This window comes from Papio anubis, chromosome 1 (genome assembly GCF_008728515.1).
Source record: "Papio anubis isolate 15944 chromosome 1, Panubis1.0, whole genome shotgun sequence".
Lineage (NCBI taxonomy): Eukaryota > Metazoa > Chordata > Mammalia > Primates > Cercopithecidae > Papio > Papio anubis.
In genome coordinates this window covers 43,973,011-43,995,363 of record NC_044976.1, presented here as the reverse complement: position 1 = coordinate 43,995,363, position 22,353 = coordinate 43,973,011, and the positions used below count along the sequence as shown (strand labels likewise).

General features: G+C 46.2%; 1 protein-coding gene across 3 annotated transcripts in view; it reads left to right on the top strand.

Annotated features, from left to right (window-relative positions):
• TESK2 (testis associated actin remodelling kinase 2) overlaps window positions 1–22,353 on the top strand; it is a 158,567-nt gene that overhangs the window by 5,366 nt on the left and 130,848 nt on the right. The window contains exon 1 of one of the 3 annotated variants that reach the window (XM_003891787.5): window positions 3,148–4,098. The exons of the other annotated variants lie outside the window; for them this stretch is intronic. The gene's annotated coding sequence lies outside the window, so the exon portion shown is untranslated. Of the gene's footprint in view, window positions 1–3,147; window positions 4,099–22,353 lie in introns of those variants that run through there. 3 annotated transcript variants of the gene reach the window in all.

Below are 22,353 nucleotides of genomic sequence, written 5' to 3'. Positions count from 1 at the left end.
TGGCTGTGACTTCCAGTAAGAAATACAATTTACATTGTGACCTAGTAAATACGTGTGTAGATTTATTAACTGAAACAAAAATGTTATGATTTAATTTTTATCCTTACTAGGAGTGATACACTGATATTTTCTATTATATTTCATTAAAAAATGCCTTGTGACTAATGATCCTGATCCTTTCACTACTTGGACATCACAGAACATGAACTGCATAGGTCCACTTTTTTTTTCTTTTGAGATGGAGTTGCACTCTGTTACCCAGGCCGGAGTGCAGTGGCGAGATCACAGCTCACTGCAGCCTCAACTTCCCAAGCTCAAGCGATCCTCCCACCTCAGCCTCCCATGTAGCTGGGATGACAGGCATGCGCCACCACACCCGGCTAATTTTTTGTCCTTTTTGTAAAGATAGGGTTTCGCCATCTTGTCCAGGCTGGTCTCGAACTCCTGGGCTCAAGTGATGCTCCTGCCTCAGCTTCCCTAGTAGCTAGTACTACAGGCATGTGATACGACACCCACTAATTAAAAAAAGATTTTTGTTTGTAGAGATGTGTGTCACTATGTTGCCCAGGCTGGTCTCAAACCCTTGGGCTCAAGAGATCCTCCTACCTCAGTCTCCCAAAGCCCTTGGGATTATAGGTCTGAGCCCACACACCCAATCTCAACAGAAATATTAAACAGCAATATGGAAAATTGTTTTTTGAGCTGTCACCAGGTGGCAGCACATGATTTGTTGCCAGAAGAATGGCACCAAAAAGCCTTTGGTCAGGGGAACTGGGCTGGGGTGATCTCTCTTCTACCTTCAGAGATCCTGGGAGCTACCAATTAATCTTCCTATAACACTGCCCTGTTTAGTTTATGGTCCTGCTCAAGAATAGCACTCACAGCATAAAAAAGGACAAATTTGAATATTGGAATTTAAGCCCAACCCACATGCAGCCTCTTCTCTCTCCAATATCTCCTACCACATTTCTTTCTTTCTTTTTATATATTTTTTGGGACAGGGTCCTGCTCTGTTGTCCAGGCTGGAGTGCAGTGTCACCATCCACAGCTCACTGTATCCTTGACCTCTGGGCTCAGGTGATCTTCTGGCCTTAGCCTCCCAAGTAGCTAGGAATACAGGTACATGCCACCATTCTGGACTTTTTTTTTTTTTTTTTCCTGTACAGACAAGGTCATGTTATGTTTCCCAGGCTGGTCTCGAACTCCTGGCTTCAAGTGATCCAGCTTGACCTCCCAAAGTGCTGGGATTATAGAAGTGAATCACCGTGCCTGGCCATATTTCTTTCTTTCTTTCTTTTTTTTTTTTTTTGAGAGGGAGACTTGTTCTGTCGCCCAGGCTGGAGTGCAGTGGTGCGATCTCGGCTCACTGCAACTTCCGCTTCCCAGGCTCAAGCGATTCTCCTGCCTCATCCTCCCGAGTAGCTGGGACTACAGGCGCGTGCCACTACACCCGGCTAATTTTTATATTTTTAGTAGAGACGAGGTTTCACCATGTTGGCCAGGATGGTCTTGATCTTCTGACATCTTGATCCCCCTGCCTCGGCCTCCCAAAGTGGTGGGATTACAGGTGGGAGCCACTGCTCCTGGCCCTGGCCATATTTCTTAAACTTTATTGCCACCAGGAATGCATACCACCTATACTCTTCCAGGAGGATGGAAGTCTTTTTTTTTTTTTTGAGACGGAGTCTCGCTGTGTCGCCCAGGCTGGAGTGCAGTGGCCGGATCTCAGCTCATTGCAAGCTCCGCCTCCCGGGTTTTTACGCCATTCTCCTGCCTCGCCTCAGGTAGCTGGGACTGCAGGCGCCCACCACCTGCAGCCGGCTAGTTTTGTATTTTTTAGTAGAGGCGGGGTTTTCACGTGTTAGCCAGGATGGTCTCGAGACTCCTGACCTCGTGATCGCTGATGGCCTCAAAGTGCTGGGATTACAGGCTTGAGCCACACCAGCGCCCGGCCGGATGGAGATCTTTTTTTTTTTTTTTTTTTTTTTGGGGCGGAGTCTCGCTCTGTCACCAGGCTGGGTACAGTGGCGGGGATCTCCAGCTCACTGCAAGCTCCATGCCTCCCAGGTTCCACGCCATTCTCCGGCCTCCAGCCTCCCGAGTAGCTGGGACTGGGCATACGCCACCTCGCCCGGCTAGTTTTTTTGTATTTCTTTTTTTTTTTTTTTTTTTTTTTTTTTTTTTTTTTTTTTTTGAGGCGAGGTCTGCGGCTCCGCCCAGGCTGGAGTACAGTGGCGGATCTCAGCTCACTGCAGGCTCACTCAGGTTTCTGCCATTCTCCTGCCTCAGCCTCCCGGTAGCTGGGACTACAGGCGCCTGCCACCTACGCCCGGCTACTTTTTGTATTTTAGTAGAGGCGGGGTTTCACGTGTTAGCCAGGATGGTCTCGATCTCCTGACCACCATTGATCCAGCCGTCTCGGCCTCTAAAGTGCTGGGATTACAGGCTTGAGCCCCACCGCCCGGCCTTTTGTATTTCTTAATAGAGACAGGGTTTCACCATGTTAGCCAGGATGGTCGATCTCCTGACCTCGTGATCCGCCCGTCTCGGCCTCCCAAAGTGCTGGGATTACAGGCAGACCCTGCAGCCCACGGCGATGGAAGTCTTAAGATGTCTGAAAAGGAGTCTCTAACCCCTGGGAGTGCTAATGCAGTAAGTCCCATACTGCTTGCTCTTGCTGTCTTCCTGTTCCAGTCTCTTCAGGCATGAGATTATGAGCTCCTGATGTCCAGGCACATGCAAAGAGAGAATAAATATGTGCGTTGAATAGCGGGCAGAATTCCTAGTTGGGAGCAGTGGCTCACGCCTGTAATCCCTGCACTTTGGGAGGCCGACGTGGGCAGATCACTTGAGTCCAGGAGTCACAGACCTGGGCAACATGGCAAACCCCACCTCTACAAAATATACAAAAAATTAGTCGGGCATGCTGGCGTGCCCCTGTAGTCCCAGCTACCCGGGGAGGCTGAAGTTGAGGTCACCTCAGTCCAGGAGTTTGAGGCTGTAAGTGAGCCATGGTCAGCCACTGCACTCCATCCTGGGGCTGACAAGTGAACCCTTCTAAAAAAAAAAACCCAACAGAACAAACAAAAAATCCCGACTTATTCCCCACCAGCTTTCTTTCAAAATCTGTTTTCAAGCTAGCTGAAGTGTTACCTCCAAGCCTTCACTTAACCGAATCTCATAGTCCTGATTAATTTCTTCCCTAGCATTTTGTTTAGCTCTACTGATTGCTCTTACTATTTCAAGTCGCTATTATTTATATATTTTTTCCTCCTCACTATACTGAGATCCTGCGGGACGCCGCATTCTTACTGCTTTTCCTTACTCAGCTATACCTTGACCAACCCGAAAGCCGCGCCAGTCTAGTCCATTTTCAATTGGCTTTATCAATTACCAATCATTTCTGTGTTTAACATTTTTATTGGTCCATCTTGTGTTTACTTCCCCGCCCTCTAAGAGGCTCCTGGACTTGGGTTTCCCCCAGGTGTATTCCCTCCTCCTCCGTTCCGCCTTTCCCACACACTGCTTCTTCTGTTTTTACCTCGACTTCCTTCCTATTGGTTCCCTTCGTCCTCCGGAGTTGGCGCCTACGGCTGTTGATTGGCTTTTCTGGACGCCCATTGTGCCCACCCTCATACCACGTGGCATTCCTAGCGCTAATTGGGTAATCCCACTAGCTCGTTTATCGGGAGTTGACGGTTGATTGGCTACTCTGAGGGAGGGCTTGAGGGAGGGGCGTGGTCAAGCGAGACCAGCCCCCCTGCTGGGCCGGGTAGGCGTTTCAGTCTCTCGCGGCCCGGGAGCTCAGCAGAGTTACCAGCTGCCCTCTTGGTTTCGCTGGTCGGATTGTCCTCCTGGCCCCGCCAAACAGGCGGGGGGAGAGGCCCCGACTGTGGGGCCATGGCAGTGGTCTCCTCGTTCTCCGCCGCCACTAGCCCAGCTGAGTCGCCGGCTTCTCCGCTAGGGGCTCCCACCGCCTCCGCAGGCTAAGGAGCCGCTGCCACCAACGAGCTGTGAGGGTTACTATGCTCCCTCTTTGCCGGCGTCTCCTCCTCTCGCCCGCGCACGCACCCCTCTGGCTGCTCAGTCCTGCCTCAGGTAACGTGAAGAGAGGACGGGGGACACAAACCCGAGCATCCTGCCCGGTCCGCCTGCCTGGCCCATCACCTCCCTCTGCCCCGGAGCAGAGGCGCCTGCGCCCCTCCGCACCCGACGGGACCCCTCGGCTTCCCAGAGGTCCCCCTCTCAGCGGCGGCGGACGTTCCCTTCTCGGCCGCTTTCCCCTTTCCTTCTCACTTCCCTCAGGCTCCCCGCCACGTCTGCTCCCCCTTAGAACCTGGGAACCCATTAGAAGTTACCTCGCTCGCATTAGGGATCTTTCGTTTTCTCGGAAAACTCTTGTTTCAGAGACTTCCAGCTCCCCACTGAGCGCCTCCCTGCTCGCATACCCGCTCCGGCCTCAGAGTTCTGGGTTCCTTCACTTGACTTCCCTCCGATACACTCTTCCCTTGAAAACGATCACCTCTACCCGGGAAAACACTTCCCTCCCCTCAGACCCTACTGCCTTCCCCCTCTTCTTTCCTCCCTTGTCATCATCTCCCTTCCTTTCCCCTCTCTGCTTTTTACTCTTCACTATAAAGACTGGACTAAGCCAGTGTTCAGATTTCGCTACAAGTGCAACCCAGGTTTGTGTAATTTAAAAATCTTTAAATTATATACCTCTGAGAAGAACTTGCTGAGGAATTTGGACTTTATGCTGCAGGCATGGAGAGCCGTTGAAGGTTTGGTAAGCAGGAGCTTGGTATGATTGCATTATCTCTGGTGAAAATATAGAGGAAGGATTGAAAGTGAAGACCGTGTGCAGGCGGAAAGGCCAGGTAGGCAGAAAACGAGTGTGCTCATGTAGGCGGGAGGGAATGGCACGAAATTCCAAGAGGTTTCAAAATAGAGTTGAGAGGAATAGTAGGAAGTTTCTGACATGGCTTTGATGGGATTTGGATTACATTGGATCGATTTGGTGTTGATTGAATGGGGAGACATGGTCGGTCATACCACCCTCAACACGCCTGATCTCGTCTGAAATGGGGCATAAAGAGCGATTTTACGGTGTGAATTTGGTTTTGAAACCAGGTTGGCACCAGGTTTTTCTTGGCGGGGATCTCTGGTTTCTGTCGCGGGCTGGATGCAGTGGCGCGATCTCAGCTCACTACAACCTCCTCCTCCCAGGTTCACGCGATTCTCCTGCCTCAGACTACCGAGTAGCTGGGATTACAGGCATGCGCCACCACATCCGACTAATTTTTGTATTTTTAGCAGAGACGGGATTTCCCCACTTTGGCTAGGCTGGTCTCGAAAGTCTGACCTCAGGTGATCCGCCCACCTCGGCCTCCCACAGTGCTGGGATTACAGACGTGAGCCACTGCTCCCAGCCGAGTTTGAGGTGTTTTTATTTCACTGTGGGTAGCTGGAAATTTGGGTCTGAAAATTGGGAGAAAGCTTGGAGCTGGATACATAAATTTTGAGGGTCAAGAGAATATATGGGGGATATTTGTATGCCTTAGTATTTGGAATGGTAATACTGAAAGATGAGAAGAGCTGTGGACCAGAAGGAGCATCATTGTTTGAAAGGTAATAGACACTGAAAAAGAGAGATTAAAGGAATGGGACAAGAACTAGAACATAACAGCATTATAATAGGAGCCAAAGAAAGGATTTCAAGAAGGGAGGGGGATGACTATCAATGTCATGTGTTCCCGAGGTCCAGCTGAATGAGAATTAAGAAGCTTTTTTTTTTTCTTTGGTGGCAGGGTCTCACTCTGTCGCAGGCTGGAGTGCAGTGGTGCAATCTCGGATCCTCAGCCTTCTAAGTAGCTGGCATCACAGGCAGGAGCCACCACACCCAGATAATTTTTTGTATTTTTTGTAGAGACGAGGTTTCTCTGTATTGCCCAGGCTGGTCTCGAACTCCTGAGCTCAAAGCTATCAGCCTTCCCTGGCCTCCCAAAGAGCTGGGGTTACAGGCATGAGCCATCATGCCTGGCCTGCCCTGAATTTAGCAATCAGGAGTCACTTGTTTCCTCTGAAATGCAGTTTTGATAGGGTGGGGATGGCAAAGAAGGCAGTAGTGAGATCATGTTGGATTGAGGAAGAAATGAGTAAAATTATTCTCCAGAGTTTGGCTGTGAAGAAGAGCTGCCTCTAGTGAAACTCATTTTTATTGAGAATATACTATATGCCAGGAACATAAAGATGCTTTATAGATCACAACAGCCTTGTGGTTAATATGTCAGTCAGTGTCCCTCTTTTACAGTTGAGAATACTGTGGATAAGGATTTGAGCAGGTATGTCAAGTTCTGAAACCTGTGTTCTTTCCATTATGGCACATGTGTGTTTTTCTTTTCAGTACAGATGAAACAGTTCTGTAAGTGAGGGGAAAGTTTATCTAGGAAATATGTCAGTCAGGCATTTCGTCCTTTGACATGAAAAGGATAGAAGTGAAGATGGATAATGATGTGGTAGAAGAGAAGGAAAGTGAGGGAGTTTGACAGATGGCCTTATTGATGTGATCACTAATCTATGGAGAAGTCAGTTTGGAGACTGAAGACACTATGGTGAGTTTCTGACTTGAGTCAGAATCTTTATGTTCCTGGAGGCTGAGGTTGCGGAGAGTCAAGATTGTGCCACTGCACTCAGCGGGGCGGGGTGGGGGAAGCAAAAGAAACTCAGGAGCTAAAAGATTGTTGACCACATTGAGGGTCCCACTACTTAGAAATAATATGGCTGGGCGCGGTGGCTCACGCCTGTAATCAGCAGCACTTTGGGAGGCCCGGCGGGCGGATCACAAGGTCGGTCGAGACCATGAGTGACCCGTCTCTACTAAAATAGAAATTAGCGGGCACAGTGGTGAGCCTGTAGTCCCAGCTACTTTCGGGGAGGCTGGGAGGCAGGAGAATGGCGTGAGGCCGGGAGAGGCGGGCTTGCAGTGAGCTGAGATCCATTGCACTGCACTCTAGCCTGGGCAACAGAGCAAGACTCCGTCTCAAAAAAAAAAAAAAAAAAGAAATAATATATTTGTAATGGGCCCAGTAGCATGGATTTTACACTTTATTCAACAACTTAAGAATAGTAGGACAAAAAAGATGGTTGGATTGATTCAAAATTGAAACTTGCAGGACAGAAAGATAAAATGGGAAGCAACTTTACACTGCTATTGATAGTGTAGGAGATATGTTTGATTCCAAGGGACCAAGCTGGGAGTGATAAGAAGCAAAATCTGTAGGGAGGCTGGTGTACTTAGAGAATAAAAAGACAATCAGAAATGTGGTTGAAGACCAGATTTTGTAAGAAATCTATAATTGGACAGCTCAGAGTTCATTATTTCAAGGTAAAGACAAAAGGCAAGCAACTGTCTCAATGCTGTTGAAGAGGGAGGCGGAGGGAGGTCCAGAAATTAAGCTCACACCTATAAATCCCAGCACTTTGGGAGGCCCGTGCAGGTGGATCACTAGGTCAGGAGATCGAGACCATCCTGGCTAACATGGTGAAACCCCGTCTCTACTAAAAACATAAAAAATTAGCCGGGCCAGGCGTGGTGGCTCACGCCTGTAATCCCAGCACTTTGGGAGGCGAGGTGGGGGATCACGAGGTCAGGAGATCGAGACCATTCTGGCTAACACTGTAGAAACCCCGTCTCTACTAAAAATGCAGAATTAGCTGGTGCTTGGTAGCCTGTAGTCCCAGCTGCACAGGGAGGCTGAGGCAGGAGAATGGAGTGTGAACCCAGGAGGTGGAGGCTTAGGTGAGCCGAGATCACACCACTGCACTCCAGCCTGGGCGACAGAGCGAGACTCTGTCCCCCCAAAAAAAAAAATTAGCCGGGTGCGTTTGTGGGCACCTGTAGTCCCAGCTACTCGGGAGGCTGAGGCAGGAGAATGGTGTGAACCCAGGAGGCAGGCTTGCAGTGGCGAGAATGGTGCCACTGCAGTCGGCCTGGGTGAAAGGTGAGACTCACGTCTCCAAAAAAAGGGAATGGAGGTGTAGGTTATTGAAGTAGTGGGAGATTAAGGGGCTGTGTTGAATATGTCATCTATATGAATGTCACAGTTGTCCAGCATGAGAGCAGGAGATTGAGCAGAGGAGATAGTAAGTCCTGCAGGTGAGCCTGCTCACCCAGGAGGGACCCAGAGTTGGATTGGTGGTTCCTTGGCACTTGTTGAAAAGTAGTACCAAATGGTACAGATGTTTGTATATGAATTAATGGTGATATCCTCAGATACTTGATGCTCTGGATGTATGATGTGTTATTCTCTCTTATAGATATATGTTTGGGATAGACCCTCAAACATAAAAATTCCTTTGTAAGCTTGACATATGATGGGCTTTGATTCTGTTTAAAATATATGCGCTGGCTGGGTGCAGTGGCTCACGCTTGTAATCCCACCACTTTGAGAGTCTGGTGGTGGATCACGCACGAGTCGGGGTCAAAGGTCACCCTGACCAACATGGAGAAATTCCGTCTCTACTAAAAAATAAAAATAAAAAAATTAGCCGGGCGTGGTGGCACATGTGTGTAATCCTAGCTACTTGGGAGGCTGAGGCAGAAGGAGTGGCGAACCTGGGAGGTGGAGGTTGTAGTTGCTTGGTCGTGCCACTGCACTCCCAGCCTGGGCAACAGAAGCGAAACTCACGTCTCAAAAAAAAAAAATATATATATATATGTGTGCTGGGAGGCTAGGGACTCTCTACCTCAGGATCCTCAGTAGCATTTTTTTTTGAAGCAGTCTCGCTCTGCCGCCAGGCTGGAAGGAGTGTGTGAATCAACTCACTGCGAGCTCCGCCTCCCAGTTCATGCCGACTCTCCTGCCTCAACCTCCAATGCCCCTGAGACCCCAGTGCCGCCACCTCGCGCCCGGCTAGTTTGTATTTTTTAGTAAGAGACAGGGTTCCACCGTGTCAACAGGATGGTCTCGATCTCACGACCTGGTGATCCCGCCCGTCCTCGGCCTCCCAAAGTGCTGGGATTACAGGCTTGAGCCACCGCGCCCGGCCAATAACATTTTTTTAATGGTTTTAGTTAATTGTGTGTGTGTGTATGTGTGTTTTTTTTTTAATGGAGTCTTGCTCTGTCGCCCAGGCTGGAGTGCAGTGGTGAGATCTCGGGCTAATTTTTGTATTTTTTGTAGAGACGGGGTTTCACCATGTTGGCCAGGCTGGTCTCAAACAGTTTTAGTTAATTGTAAAAATAAAATTGCACATTTACATGTGCTTATTCCGAACTTATTTTGAGGAGAAAACTGACTTGCTTTTATGCTTTCTTCCCTGTATAAAAGTATTTACAGATATATTCTTAGTGTCATACATTTCATTTTGTTTTGCAAAAAGAATGTAGTGTTGGAATTTGAAACCTATGATAAGGGCATTTATGGGAATTTCATCTCCTTCTAGTAGATGAAGCCCAATTATTACATTGTATTGTGTGGGTGATGGTGAATGTTTTGACTCAACAATGGCTATTATGCTATTTACCAAGTCATCATATGGAGATGACTTCAGTGTAGTCTCACTAGTGTTATTTTCCCTGAACAATCAGAGGCAGTGGCTGTTTCAGAGAAAAGCCTGCTTGTAATAAGTTTTATGTCTTCCATTCCTGAAAATTTCCAAAAGGCAGTGTGATAAAAGGAAAAGAACATTAGGAAAATCTTAGTCGTATTCAACTCTGTTGTTATTAACTATATGATGGTTAATACAAAGGCAAATTACTTATCTTTTGTGGGCTTTAGTTTCTTTTTTAAAGACACATTTAATCTTTGAATAGATAATACATTCAACTGATTATTAAATGTAAACATTTTTTAATATATAAATTTAGGGCTGGGTGCTGTGGCTCATGCCTGTAATCCCAGCACTTTGGGAGGCTGAGGCAGGTGGATTACTTGAGGTCAGGAGTTTGAGACCAGCCTGGCCAAAATAGTGAAACACCCTCTCTACTAAAAATATAAAACATTAGCTGGGTGAGGTGGCATGCGCCTGCTATCTCAGCTACTTGGGAGGCTGAGACAGGAGAATCGCTTGTACCCGGGAGGTGGAGGTTGCAGTGAGCCAATATCACGCCACTGTACTGCAGTCTAGGCGACAGAGTGAGACTCTGTCTCAAAAAAAATATAAAAAAAATAAATAAAATAAACAAATTTATATAACAGTGAAAAGTCGGTCGGGCACGGTGGCTCATGCCTGTAATCCCAGCACTTTGGGAGGCCGAGTCGGGCGGATCACGAGGTCCAGAGATCTAGACCATTCTGGCTAACACGGTCAAACCCTTCTGTACCAAAAATACAAAAAATTACTGGGTCGTGGTGGCGCATGCCTGTAGTCCCAGCTACTCAGGAAGCAGAGGCGTGAACCTGGGAGGCGGAGCTTAGAGTGAGCCGAGATCGCGCCACCGCACTCCAGCCTGGGCAACAGAGAGAGACAGATAAGGCTCAAGCCTGACCAGGCATGGAGGTGCCGATGGTGGATTTAACAGATCGAGACCATCTCTGGTTAACATGGTGAAACCCTGCTTCTACCAAAAATACAAAAAATTAAGTCGGCGTATGGCGCAGTCCCAGCTACTCCCGGAGGCTGAGGCAGAATGGCGTGGACCTGGGAGGCGAGCTGGATGCAGATCGCCACTGCACTCCAGCAGCCTGGTGTGACAGGGCGAGACTCCGTCCCAAAAAAACAACAAACAAACAAAAAAAAAAAACACAGAGAGACTTCGTCTCAAAAAACAAAAAACAGTGAAAAGTCTTCCTCCCATCCCTGTTCCTTATTAACCTGGTTCCATGCCCTCTCCCAAACACTTTGAATAGTCTCTTTATATTCTTTTAGATTTTCTTTTTTCTTTTTCTTTTTCCTTTTTTTTTTTTTTGAGACGGAGTCTCACTCTGTCGCCCAGGCTGGTGTGCAGTGGCTCACCTCGCCTTGCAACTCCACCTCCTGGTCTGCTTATTCCTCCAGCCTCAGCCTCCTGAATAGCTGGGATTACAGGCACCTGCCACTACGCCTTGCTAATGTTTGTATTTTTAGTACAGACAGGGTTTCACCATGTTGGTCAGGCTGGTCTCAAACTCCTGACCTCAGGTGATCCACCCGGCTCGGCCTCCCAAAGTGCTGAAATTACAGGCTTGAGCCACCGCGCCGGCTCCGGCTAATTTTTTTTATTTTTAGTAGACACGTGGTTTCACTGTGTTGGCCAGGCTAGACTTGAACCCCTGACCTCAAGTGATCTGCCCACCTCAGCCTCCCGAAGTGCTAGGATTATAGGCATGAGCCATCATGCCCAGCCTCTTTTAGACTTTCTTTAGGCAAATGCTTACAAATAAGAATATACAGCTGGGTGTTGTGGCTGATGCCTGTAACTCCAGCACTTTGGGCGGTGGAGGCTGGTGGGTCACCTGAGGTCAGGAGTTTGAGACCAGCGTGGCCAACACCGTGAAACCCCGTCTCTACTAAATACAAAAATTAGCTAGGTGTGGTGGCAGGTGCCTGTAGTCTTAGTTACTCCGGAGGCCGCGGTAGGACAATCACTTGAACCTGGGAGGTGGAGGTTGCAGTGAGCTGAGATTGCCCGCCACTGTACTCTCCAGCTTAGGCGACAAGAGGGAGACTCCATCTCAAAAAAAAAAAAAAAAAAAAAGTACCGTTGGCCCTTGAACAAAACAGGGGTTGGGAAGCCAACCCCTGTGCAGTAGAAAATCCAGGTATAATTTTTTTTGTTTTTTTTTTTTTTTTGAGACAGAATCTCTTGCTGTTGTGCAGGCTGGAGTGCAGTGGCAGGATCATGGCTCTCTGCAGACTCAACTTCATAGACTCAAGTGATCCTCCCCTTTTAGCCTCCTGAATGAGTAGCTGGGACCACAGGTGCATGCCACCATGCCTGGCTAATTTTTTTTTTTTGTAGAGACAGGGCCTCCCTATGTTGCCTAGGCTGGTCTCAAACTCCTGGGCATCAACAATCGTCCCATTTCAATGCCTCCCAAAGTGCTGGAATTACTGGCATGAGCCACTGTGCCTTGGCCCCAAGTATAATTTTTGACCCCCCTCCGCCGCCCCCTCCCGGCAAAACTTAACTACTGCTGTTGTTGTTGGTATTGCATAGCCTGGCTTCTTTAATTTCCTTTTTTTTTTTTTTTGAAATGGAGTTTTGTTCTTGCCCAAACTGGAGAGCAATGATCTGATCTCAGCTCACTGCAACCTCTACCTCCTGGGTTCAAGCAATTCTCCTGCCTCAGACTCCCAAGTAGCTGGGATTACAGGGGCCCGCCACCACACCCAGTTAATTTTTGTATTTTTTTTTTTTTTTTGAGACGGAGTCTCGCTCTGTCGCCCAGGTTGGAGTGCAGTGGCTGGATCTCAGCTCACTGCAAGCTCTGCCTCCCGGGTTTACGCCATTCTCCTGCCTCAGCCTCCCGAGTAGCTGGGACTACAGGCGCCTGCCACCGCGCCCGGCTAGTCTTTTTTTTTTTTTTTTTTTTGTATTTTTTTTTAGTAGAGAGGGGGTTTCACCGTGTTAGCCAGGATGGTCTCGATCTCCTGGCCTCCCAAAGTGCTCGGATTAACAGGCTTGAGCCACCGCGCCTGGCCAATTTTTGTATTTTTAGTAGAGACAGGGTTTCACCATGTTGGCCAGGCTGGTTTCAAACTCCTGACTTCAGGTGATCCACCCGCCTCGGCCTCCCAGCATGCCTGGATTACAGGCCGGAGCAACCTGCCTGGCCCCAGGTATAATTTTTGACCTCCCCCAAAACTTAACCGCTGCTGCTGTTGGCATTGCATAGTCTGGCTTCATGAATTTCCTTTTTTTTTTTTTTTTTAAGTGGCTGACCACTACTGCTGCAGATCTCAATCTGTGGTATACATCACGCAATTCAAAATTTTTTTAATTTATTTTTTTGAGGCAGGGGCCGTTGCCCAGGCTGGAGTGCAGTGGTCTGATCATAGCCTACTATGACCTCTTCCTCCCAGGCTCAAGCCATCCTCCCATCTCAGTAGCTGGGACTACAGGTATGTGTCACCACTCCAGGATAATTTTTTATTTTTTTGTAGAGGCATGGTCTCACTATGTTACCATGGCTGGTCTCAAACTCCTGGGCTCAAGCGATCTTCCTACCTCACCCTCCCAAAGTGCTGAGATTACAAGTGTGAGCCACCATGCCTGGCCAACTTTTTCTTGTAATGTCATGACTTTTCTGTGTCTTGAGAGCACTTCCAGCATTAGCGACACGTGGTATGGATCTCATGGTGTTATTCAGGGTTTACAGTATTACACTAAGCATGATGAAAAATACACACGAACCTTGAGAGATCACTTTTTACTGTGACACTTTTTACTGGAGGAAGGAACTGCTCATGTGGAGGTGATTAGCATCACACAGCATTTTAAGGGATACTCACAACACTTGCTCAGTGAAACAGCAACAGAAGGTGGCTCCAGAATTATTACAGAAGTACAGTATGTACTACAGTTAATTTTATGTAGTTATGATTTAATACTGTATCTTTCTGTGTGTTTATTGTTGACTATGAATAGTACCATGTATGGTTTGTATTTGTGTGCGTAAGTTTTTATAAATTTTAACTTTTTTTTTTTTTTGAGAGGGAGTCTCGCTCTGTCGCCCAGGCTGGGATGCAGTGGCCGGATCTCAGCTCACTGCAAGCTCCGCCTCCTGGGTTTACGCCATTCTCCTGCCTCAGCCTCCCGAGTAGCTGGGACTACAGGCGCCCGCCACCTCGCCCGGCTAGTTATTTTTTGTATTTTTTAGTTGAGATGGGGTTTCACCTTGTTAGCCAGGATGGTCTCGATCTCCTGACCTCGTGATCCGCCCGTCTCGGCCTCCCAAAGTGCTGGGATTACAGGCTTGAGGCACCGCGCCCGGCCAAATTTTAACTTTTTATAATAGATTTGTGTATATCTTATAGTAAATTATAAAATAGATTAGTATCTACATATATTTTCTGCATTCATGGCATACCTAACGTTTTCTTAATTTTTTTTTTTTTTTTTGAGATGGAGTCTCGCTCTGTCACCCAGGCTGGAGTGCAGTGGTGTGGTCTCGGCTCACTGCAACCTCTGCCTCCCGGGTTCAAGCAATTCTCCTGCCTCAGCTTCCTGAGTAGCTGGATTACAGGTGCTTGCCATCATGCCCGGCTACTTTTTTCATATTTTTAGTAGAGATGGGGTTTCACCATATTGGCCAGGCTGGTCTCAAACTCCTGACCTTGTAATCTGCCCACCTCGGCCTCCCAAAGTGCTGGGATTACAGGCGTGAGCCACCACGTCCGGCCCTCAGTTTTTTTTTTTTTTTTTTGGTAGCTTTTGGATACTGAGTAAAAAATATAGAAGAGCCTGGCTGGGTGTGGTGACTCACGCCTATAGTCCCAGCACTTTGGGAGGCCGAGGTGGGTGGATCACATGAGGTCAGGAGTTCGAGACCAGCCTGAACAACATGGTGAAATCACATCTCTACTAAAAATACAAAAATTAGCGGGGTGTGGTGGCATGTGCGTGTAGTTCCAGCTACTTGGGAGGCTGAGACAGGAGAATTGCTTGAACCTGGGAGGCAGAGGTTGCAGTGAGCCAGTCTCGCCACTGCACTCTGGCCTGGGCAACAGAGTGAGACTTCATCTCAAAAAATAAATAAATAAATAAAAATTAAAAAAAGAAGGGCCTTCTGCATTTCAGTCCTTTATTTTTTAATCTATCCAATAGGAACAAGAAAACAATTATTGTGAAGGTCAAAGTGCTCTGTGAACTGTAAACTGTAAATCATTATACAGTTTAAATATGGTGTTGTTATTCATTTGTCTTTGGAACAAGTATGGAGGCTACTCTCTCTTCCTCTGAATTAAATAAAATAGAATAATATGATTTTTTTTGGACCGGCATGGTGGTGCATACCTGTAATCCCAGCTGCTTGGGAGGGTAAGGCAGGAGAATTGCTTGAACACAGGAGGCAGAGGTTGCAGTGAGTTTAGATTGAGCCATTGCATTCCAACCTGGGCAGCAAGAGCAAAAACTCCGTCTCCAAAAAAAAAAAAAAAATTTTTTTTTCTTTCTGCAGTATGGAAAACTAGGATGGTATTGATCTGTGGTCAGTGTTTTCCTTGGACAATTGCACGGAATCTTCTTCACAATGACTTCCACAATGATTTCACTATGGAAATCATAAAGTTTTTTTTTTATTCTTTATTCTCCTTATTCTTTGTATTAGGTATAACTAGAATCTGACTGAATGTTCTCAACATTTGTTTCACTTTCACATTGCATAGTATTTACTTTGGGTTTTGTATTGCTACTATTTGGTAGGAATTTGTATTTTGGAAGGATGTTAAAAATTTTTTGGTGATTATAAAAGTAATGCATATTCATTAAGGAAAAATTGGAAAATAGAGAAGATTTTAAAGAATATATACATTATTCATAATTTGCCCACGATTCATAAAGTTAAAAACAGGCTGAGTATGGTTGCTCACCTCTGTAATCTCAGCACTTTGGGAGGCTGAGACAGGCGGATTATGTGAGGTCAGGAGTTTGAGACCAGCCTGGCCAACATGGTGAAACCCTGTCTCTACTAAAAATACAACAATTAGCTGGGCATGGTGGTGTGCACCTGTAATCCTAGCTACTCAGGAGGCTGAGGCTGGAGAATCGCTTGAACCCAGGAGGCAGAGGTTGCAGTGAGCTGAGATCATGCCACTGCTCTCCAGCCTGAGCAGGCCATGGAGCGAGACTCTGTCTCAAAAAAAAAAAAAAAAAAAGTTAACAACTATTGTTAACGTTTTGGACTGTATCCTCTCAGAATTATTTGTCTGTGTATGTCTATATTGTCATCACCACCTCTCCAGGATTTGGCATAGTGCCTGGCCCGTAAGAATGCTAAATAAATATATGTCGGCTGAGTGGATGAAAGAATGAGTATGTTTTTTACATTGAAAATGTGGAATCTCGATGTCCTATTTATTTTATTTTTTCTCCACTGTACATTTTGACTCAGTATTGTTAGTATTACACTTTGTATTGCCATAGTTTGAAGGTAAGTTTGAGTCCAAACCCTTATGAAGCTCATAGTCCAGTGAAAGAGATGATAAGCAACAATTAAAATACTATATGATGACTGTAATAACTAAGACTTGTGCCAGGTGATATCAAAGCACAGAAAACGAGATTGAGGGGTCAGAGAACACCTCCTACATGAGATGATTACTGAGAGAGTCATGTGGAAGGATCTGGGAAGAACACACCAGGGAGAAAGAATATTACATGCATAGATATTGAAGTGTGAGCAGGGCTCTACAAATATAGCAGTTCTCTATGTTTGGAGTAGATCGTGGCTGTGGATAGAGGAATGGAGATAGATGTGGTGATGTGGGTAGGGGTCAAATGAGGCAGAACTTTTCTATGACACATGAATGATTCTCAGAAGTTTACTTAGCCTGGCGAAACAGATTGGAAAAGGTGTGAGAGTGGAGCTAGGAAGACCAAAAAGACATTAATTGAGTGCCAAGTAAGTAGTATAGTCAGATTAGTACAAGAGCTACAATGACATGAACATCATATAAGCTGAGGCAGGAAGTCAACACTACATCAGAAAGCTACGTTAAGTGTGGGGAATAATAATTAGGCTAATTATAGTGGAGCAGAATCTATGAATGCCAGGCTAAAGAATTTTATAAGCAACAGATACCACTGAAGATTTTTAACTGTCACCTGTATTGTGTGAACAGTTATAGGTTGCAATATGCTTCTTTCTGGCTAGTCTGAAATGCGGTTGAAATCTTTCTTTTTTTTTTTTTTTTGAGACGGAGTCTTGCTCAGCTGCCCAGGCTGGAGTACAGTGGTGTGATCTCAGCTCACTGCAACCACCGTCTCCCAGGTTCAAGCGATTTTCTCGTCTCAGCCTCCCGAGTAGCTGGAATTACAGGCACCCGCCATCATGCCCGGTTAATTTTTATATTTTAGTAGAGAGAGGGTTTCACCATGTTGGCCAGGCTGGTCTTGAATTCCTGACCTCAGGTGATCCACCTGCCTCGGCCTCCCAAAGTGTTAGGAGTACAGGCATGTGCCCCTGTGTCCAGCCGAATTTTTCATACCTGTGAAATAGTAGAAATATTATTAAAGAAAATTATATCTTAGCCGGGCGCGGTGGCTCAAGCCTGTAATCCCAGCACTTTGGGAGGCCGAGACGGGCGGATCACGAGGTCAGGAGATCGAGACCATCCTGGCCGACACGGTGAAACCCCGTCTCTACTAAAAAATACAGAAAACTAGCCGGGCGAGGTGGCGGGCGCCTGTAGTTCCAGCTACTCGGGAGGCTGAGGCAGGAGAATGGCGTAAACCCGGGAGGCGGAGCTTGCAGTGAGCTGAGATCCGGCCACTGCACTCCAGCCTGGGCGGCAGAGCGAGACTCCGTCTCAAAAAAAAAAAAAAAAAAAGAAAATTATATCTTAAAAGGAGTAGAATTTTGGACTGAAAAATGACTGAAAAAGATATATATTATGCAGGAAAAAGGCATCAAGTTAAAAAATATATATATGAAAGACTTATGAAAATTGGCATTAGGTGGAAATACCTTTTATAATAAAAATTTGTGCTTGTTTCCTTTGGATTTTTTTTTTTTGAGACAGGGTTTTGCTCTGTCACCTAAGCTGGAGTACAATGGCATGATCACAGTTCACTACCGCAGTTTCAATCTCCCAGGATCAAGCAGTCCTCCCATCTCAGCCTCCCACATAGCTGGGATGACAGGTGCATGCCACTACACCTGGCTGATTTTATTTTTTGTAAAGATGAGGTCTCACTATGTTGCCCAGGCTGCTTTGGATTCTTTTTTTTTTTTTTTTTTTTGAGACAGCCTCGCTCTGTCGTCCAGGCTGGAGGAGGGCAGTGGCGTACTCTCTTCTCACTGCAACCTCCGCCTCCTGGGTTTAAGCTATTCTCCTGCCTAGTTCAAGCTGTTCTCCTATCCTCAGCATCTGGGATTACAGGCATATGCCACCACACCTGGCAAATTTTTGTATTTTTAGTAGAGACAGGGTTTCACCATGTTGGCCAGGCTGGTCTCAAACCCTGACCTCGTGATCTGCCCACCTTGGCCTCCCAAAGTGCTGGGATTACAAGTGTGAGTCACTGCGCCTGGCCTTGCTTTGGATTCTTAAGACTGGATAACTCTCCTAGCATGGTAAAGTTCTGGCCTTGTTGAGACCTCACAACTAGTTTAGGAAAATCACATTGAAAGCCCTTTTAAAACTCCTTAACTACATTACAAAGTACATTCTTAACTGAAACTGAAATTTACTTTCCTGAACTTTTATCAGGAAAAAACATTAAAGCAAGCAAACCTCTATCAGAAAGTGAAAGAAATTCCATCTATTATATATCAGTTAATATGAATTCAGTTTAATGACTATATCTTTTGTATTTGATTTTTTAATTTATTATTTTTTTCTTTTTTGAGACAGAGTCTCACTCTGTCGCCCAGGCTGGAGTGCAGTGACACGATCTCAGCTCACCACAACTTCTGCCTCCTGTGTTTAAGCAATTCTCCTGCCTCACTTAGGCTCCTTGGTAGCTGGAATTATAGGCATGTGCCACCACTCCTGGCTAATTTTTGTATTTATTTATTTATTTTTTTGGTAGAGACACGGTTTCACCACGTTGGCCAGACTAGTCTCGAACTCCTGACCTCAGGTGATACACCCACCTTAGCCTCCCAAAGTGCTGGGATTACAGGTGTGAGCCACTGCACCCTGCCGTCTTTTGTATTTGTATTTCTGTGCACTCATAATTGAATGTTTTAAGACGTCTGGGCTGGGCATGGTAGCTCACACCTGTAATCCCAGTACTTTGGGAGGCCAAGGCAGGCGGATCATTTGAGGTCTCAGGAGTTCAAGACCAGCCTGGCCAATATGGCGAAACCTCATCTCTACTTAAAGATACAAAAATTAGCTGGGTATGGTGGTACACACCTGTAATCCCAGCTACTTGAGAGGCAGAGGCAGGAGAATGGCTTGAACCCGGGAGACGGAAGTTGTAGTGAGCTGAGATAGTGCCACTGCACTACAGCCTGGGCAACAGAGCAAGATCCTGTCTCAAAAAAAAAAAAAAAAGACCCAGTTTCATTATACATTGTGAAATTATGTGCACTATGCTACATTTATTACGTCAATAAATTGATATTTTTATAATTGTAAATGCTGTATAACATAGAAAGTTTAGAATAACGGTACAGAATAAGTTGTAATCCCTCCACCCCCAAATAATATTATCATTTTGGTGTAATTTTTTAATTTTATCAAATATTTGGTATAATTTTATTCAGTGTATAATTTTCCACACTCATGATCTTTGATTTTCTTCGGTGCATAAGGTTACACTTACAATCATTGATTATTCAATTTTTACATTCTCTGCCCATCCATCTTCCTATTTAACATTATATCATACATTTTATCTTATGTAGCTGCTAGTCTGAGCTACTATGATGGGAAAGGGGAAAGAATGATTTTTAGTTATTCTAACCTTTTTATCTTTTTTTAAAAAAGTAATTCATGACTTTTTTTTTTTTTTTGGAGACAGGTTCTTGCTTTGTTGCCCAGGCTGGAGTGTGGTAGCATGATCAGGGCTCACTGCAGTCCCAACATTTTGAGCTTAAGCAATCCCCCACCTCAGCCCCCTGAGTAGCTGGGGCTACAGGTCATGCCATTATGCCCAGCTAATTAAAAAAAAAATTTTTTTTGAGGCAGAATCTTGTTCTGTTGCCCAGGCTGGAGTACAGTAGTGTAATCTTGGCTCACCGCAACCTCTGCCTCCTGGGTTCAAGCGATTCTCATGCGTCAGCCTCCCAAGGAGTTGGGACTACAGGTGCGTACCACTGTGCCCAGCTAATTTTTGTATTTTTAGTAGAGACAGGGTTTCACTATGTTGGCCAGGCTGGTCTTGAACTCCTGACCACATGATCTGCCCCGCCTTGTTCTCCCAAAGTGCTGGGATTACAGACGGGAACCACCGTGCCTGGCCAATTTTTAACTTTTTTTTGAAGAGGCGGGGTCTTACTATGTTGACTAGATTGGTCTCGAACTCCTGGGCTCAAGCTGTCCTCCTGCTTCAGCCTCCAAAGGGCTGGGATTACAGGCATGAGCCACTGTGCCCAGCTGCATGACCATTAATTTCAGTCAACCTTACAGAAATGTATTCTATAAAAAAGCAGCCGCACGCAGTGGCTCCCGCCTGTAATCCCAGCACTTTGGGAGACTGAGGTGGGTGGATCACTTGAGGTCAGGAGTTCGTGACTCGCCTGGCCAACATGGCGAAACCCCATCTCTACCAAAAATACAAAAATTAGCCAGGTGTGGTGGTATACGCCTGTAATCCCACTCACCTGTAATCTACTCAGGACGCTGAGACAGAAGAATCGCTTGAACTTGGGAGGTGGAGGTTGCAGTGAGCCGAAATCATGCCACCGCACTCCAGCCTGGGCAACGAAGCAAGACTGCATTTAAAAAAAAAACAACAAAATTCTTATAAGCACCTCCTTCACCAAGATGACATTCCTCTAAATTGTTGTCCAGGCTTTCAGTAATGCTTACTAATATATTAAAATATAAAAACAAGATCACTGTACATTCTGTTCTGCAGCTTGCTATTGTCACTTAACCATGGAACTTGGATATCTTTCCATGTTAGAGTATGCATAAAATTTATCCCATTCTTTTTTAAAACAGTTTTTATAGAGATGGGGCCTCACTATTTTGCTCAGGCTGGTCTAGAACCCCTGGGCTCAAGGGATCCTCCCCCTTGATCTCTCAAAGTGGTAGGATTACAGGCATGAGCGACTGTGCCTGACTACTTCATTCTTTTTTTGAGACGGAGTCTTGCTCTGTCACCCAGGCTGGAGTGCAGTCGCGCGATCTCGGCTCACTGCAACCTCCACCTCCCGGGTTCAACCAATTCTCCTGCCTTGGCCTCCCAAGTAGCTGGGACTACAGGCGCATGCCACCATGCCTGGCTAATTTTTTGTGTTTTTAGTAGAGATGGGGTTTCACCATGTTAACCAGGATGGCCTCGATCTCCTGACCTTGTGATTTGCCCACCTTGGCCTCCCGAAGTGCTGGGATTACAGGTGTGAGCCACCGCGCCTGGCCAGCTACCTCATTCTTTTAATGACTACATAATATTAAGTTGTATGGATGCACATAGATTGATTGATTGGTCTTGCTTTAGTGCCCTGGCTAGAGTGCAGTGGTGTCATCTTGACTCATTGCAACTTCCGCTCCTGGGCTTGAGCGATCCTCCTCCCTCAGCCTCCCAAGTAGCTGGGACTACAGGCATGGGCCACCACACTTGGCTAATTTTTGTATTTTTTGTAGTCACAAGGTCTCCTCATGTTGTCCAGGCTGGTCTCAAACTCCTGAGCTCAAATATCCACCTGTCTCGGGCCTCCCAAAGTGCTGGGATTACAAGTGTGAGCCATTGTGCCTGGCCTGTACTGTAATTTATTTAATCTATCTCTATTTTTGGATATTTGGATTGTCTCAATTTTTCTGTTACTGTATTAGTCAGGGTTCTCTAGAGGGACAGAACTAATAGAATATATGTATATACGAAAGGGAGTTTATTAAGGAGAATTGGCTCACATGATCACAAGGTAAAGTCCCACGATAGGCTGTCTGCAAGTTGAGAAGCAAGGAAGCCAGTGACAAATCAGTCCAAGTTCCAAAACCTCAAAAGTAGGGAAGCTGACAGTGCAGCCTTCAGTCTGTGGCTAAAGGCCTGAGAACCCCTGACAAATCACTGGTGTAAATCCAAGAGCCCAAAAGCTGAAGAAGTTGGAGTCTGATATTCTTGGGCAGGAAGCATCCAGCATGGGAGAAAGATGAAGGCCGGACGACTCAGCAAGTCTGCTCTTCCATCTTCTTCTGCCTGCTTTATTCTAGCCACACTGGCAGCTGATTAGATGGTGCCCACCCAGGTTGAGAGTGGGTCTACTTCTTCCACTCCACTGACTCAAATGTTAATCCCCCTTGGCAGCACCCTCACAGACACACTAGGAACAATACTTTGCATCCTTCAGTTCAATCAAGTTGACACTCAATATTAACCATCACAGTTACCAACAATGTATACTTTAATATTCTTGTACATATATCTTACTGATAGCAACTGTCATTTTTCATGGCTATAAAAATATTCTCGGCCGGGCGCGGTGGCTCAAGCCTGTAATCCCAGCACTTTGGGAGGCCCAGACGGGTGGATCACAAGGTCAGGAGATCGAGACCATCCTGGCTAACGTGGTGAAACCCTGTCTCTACTAAAAC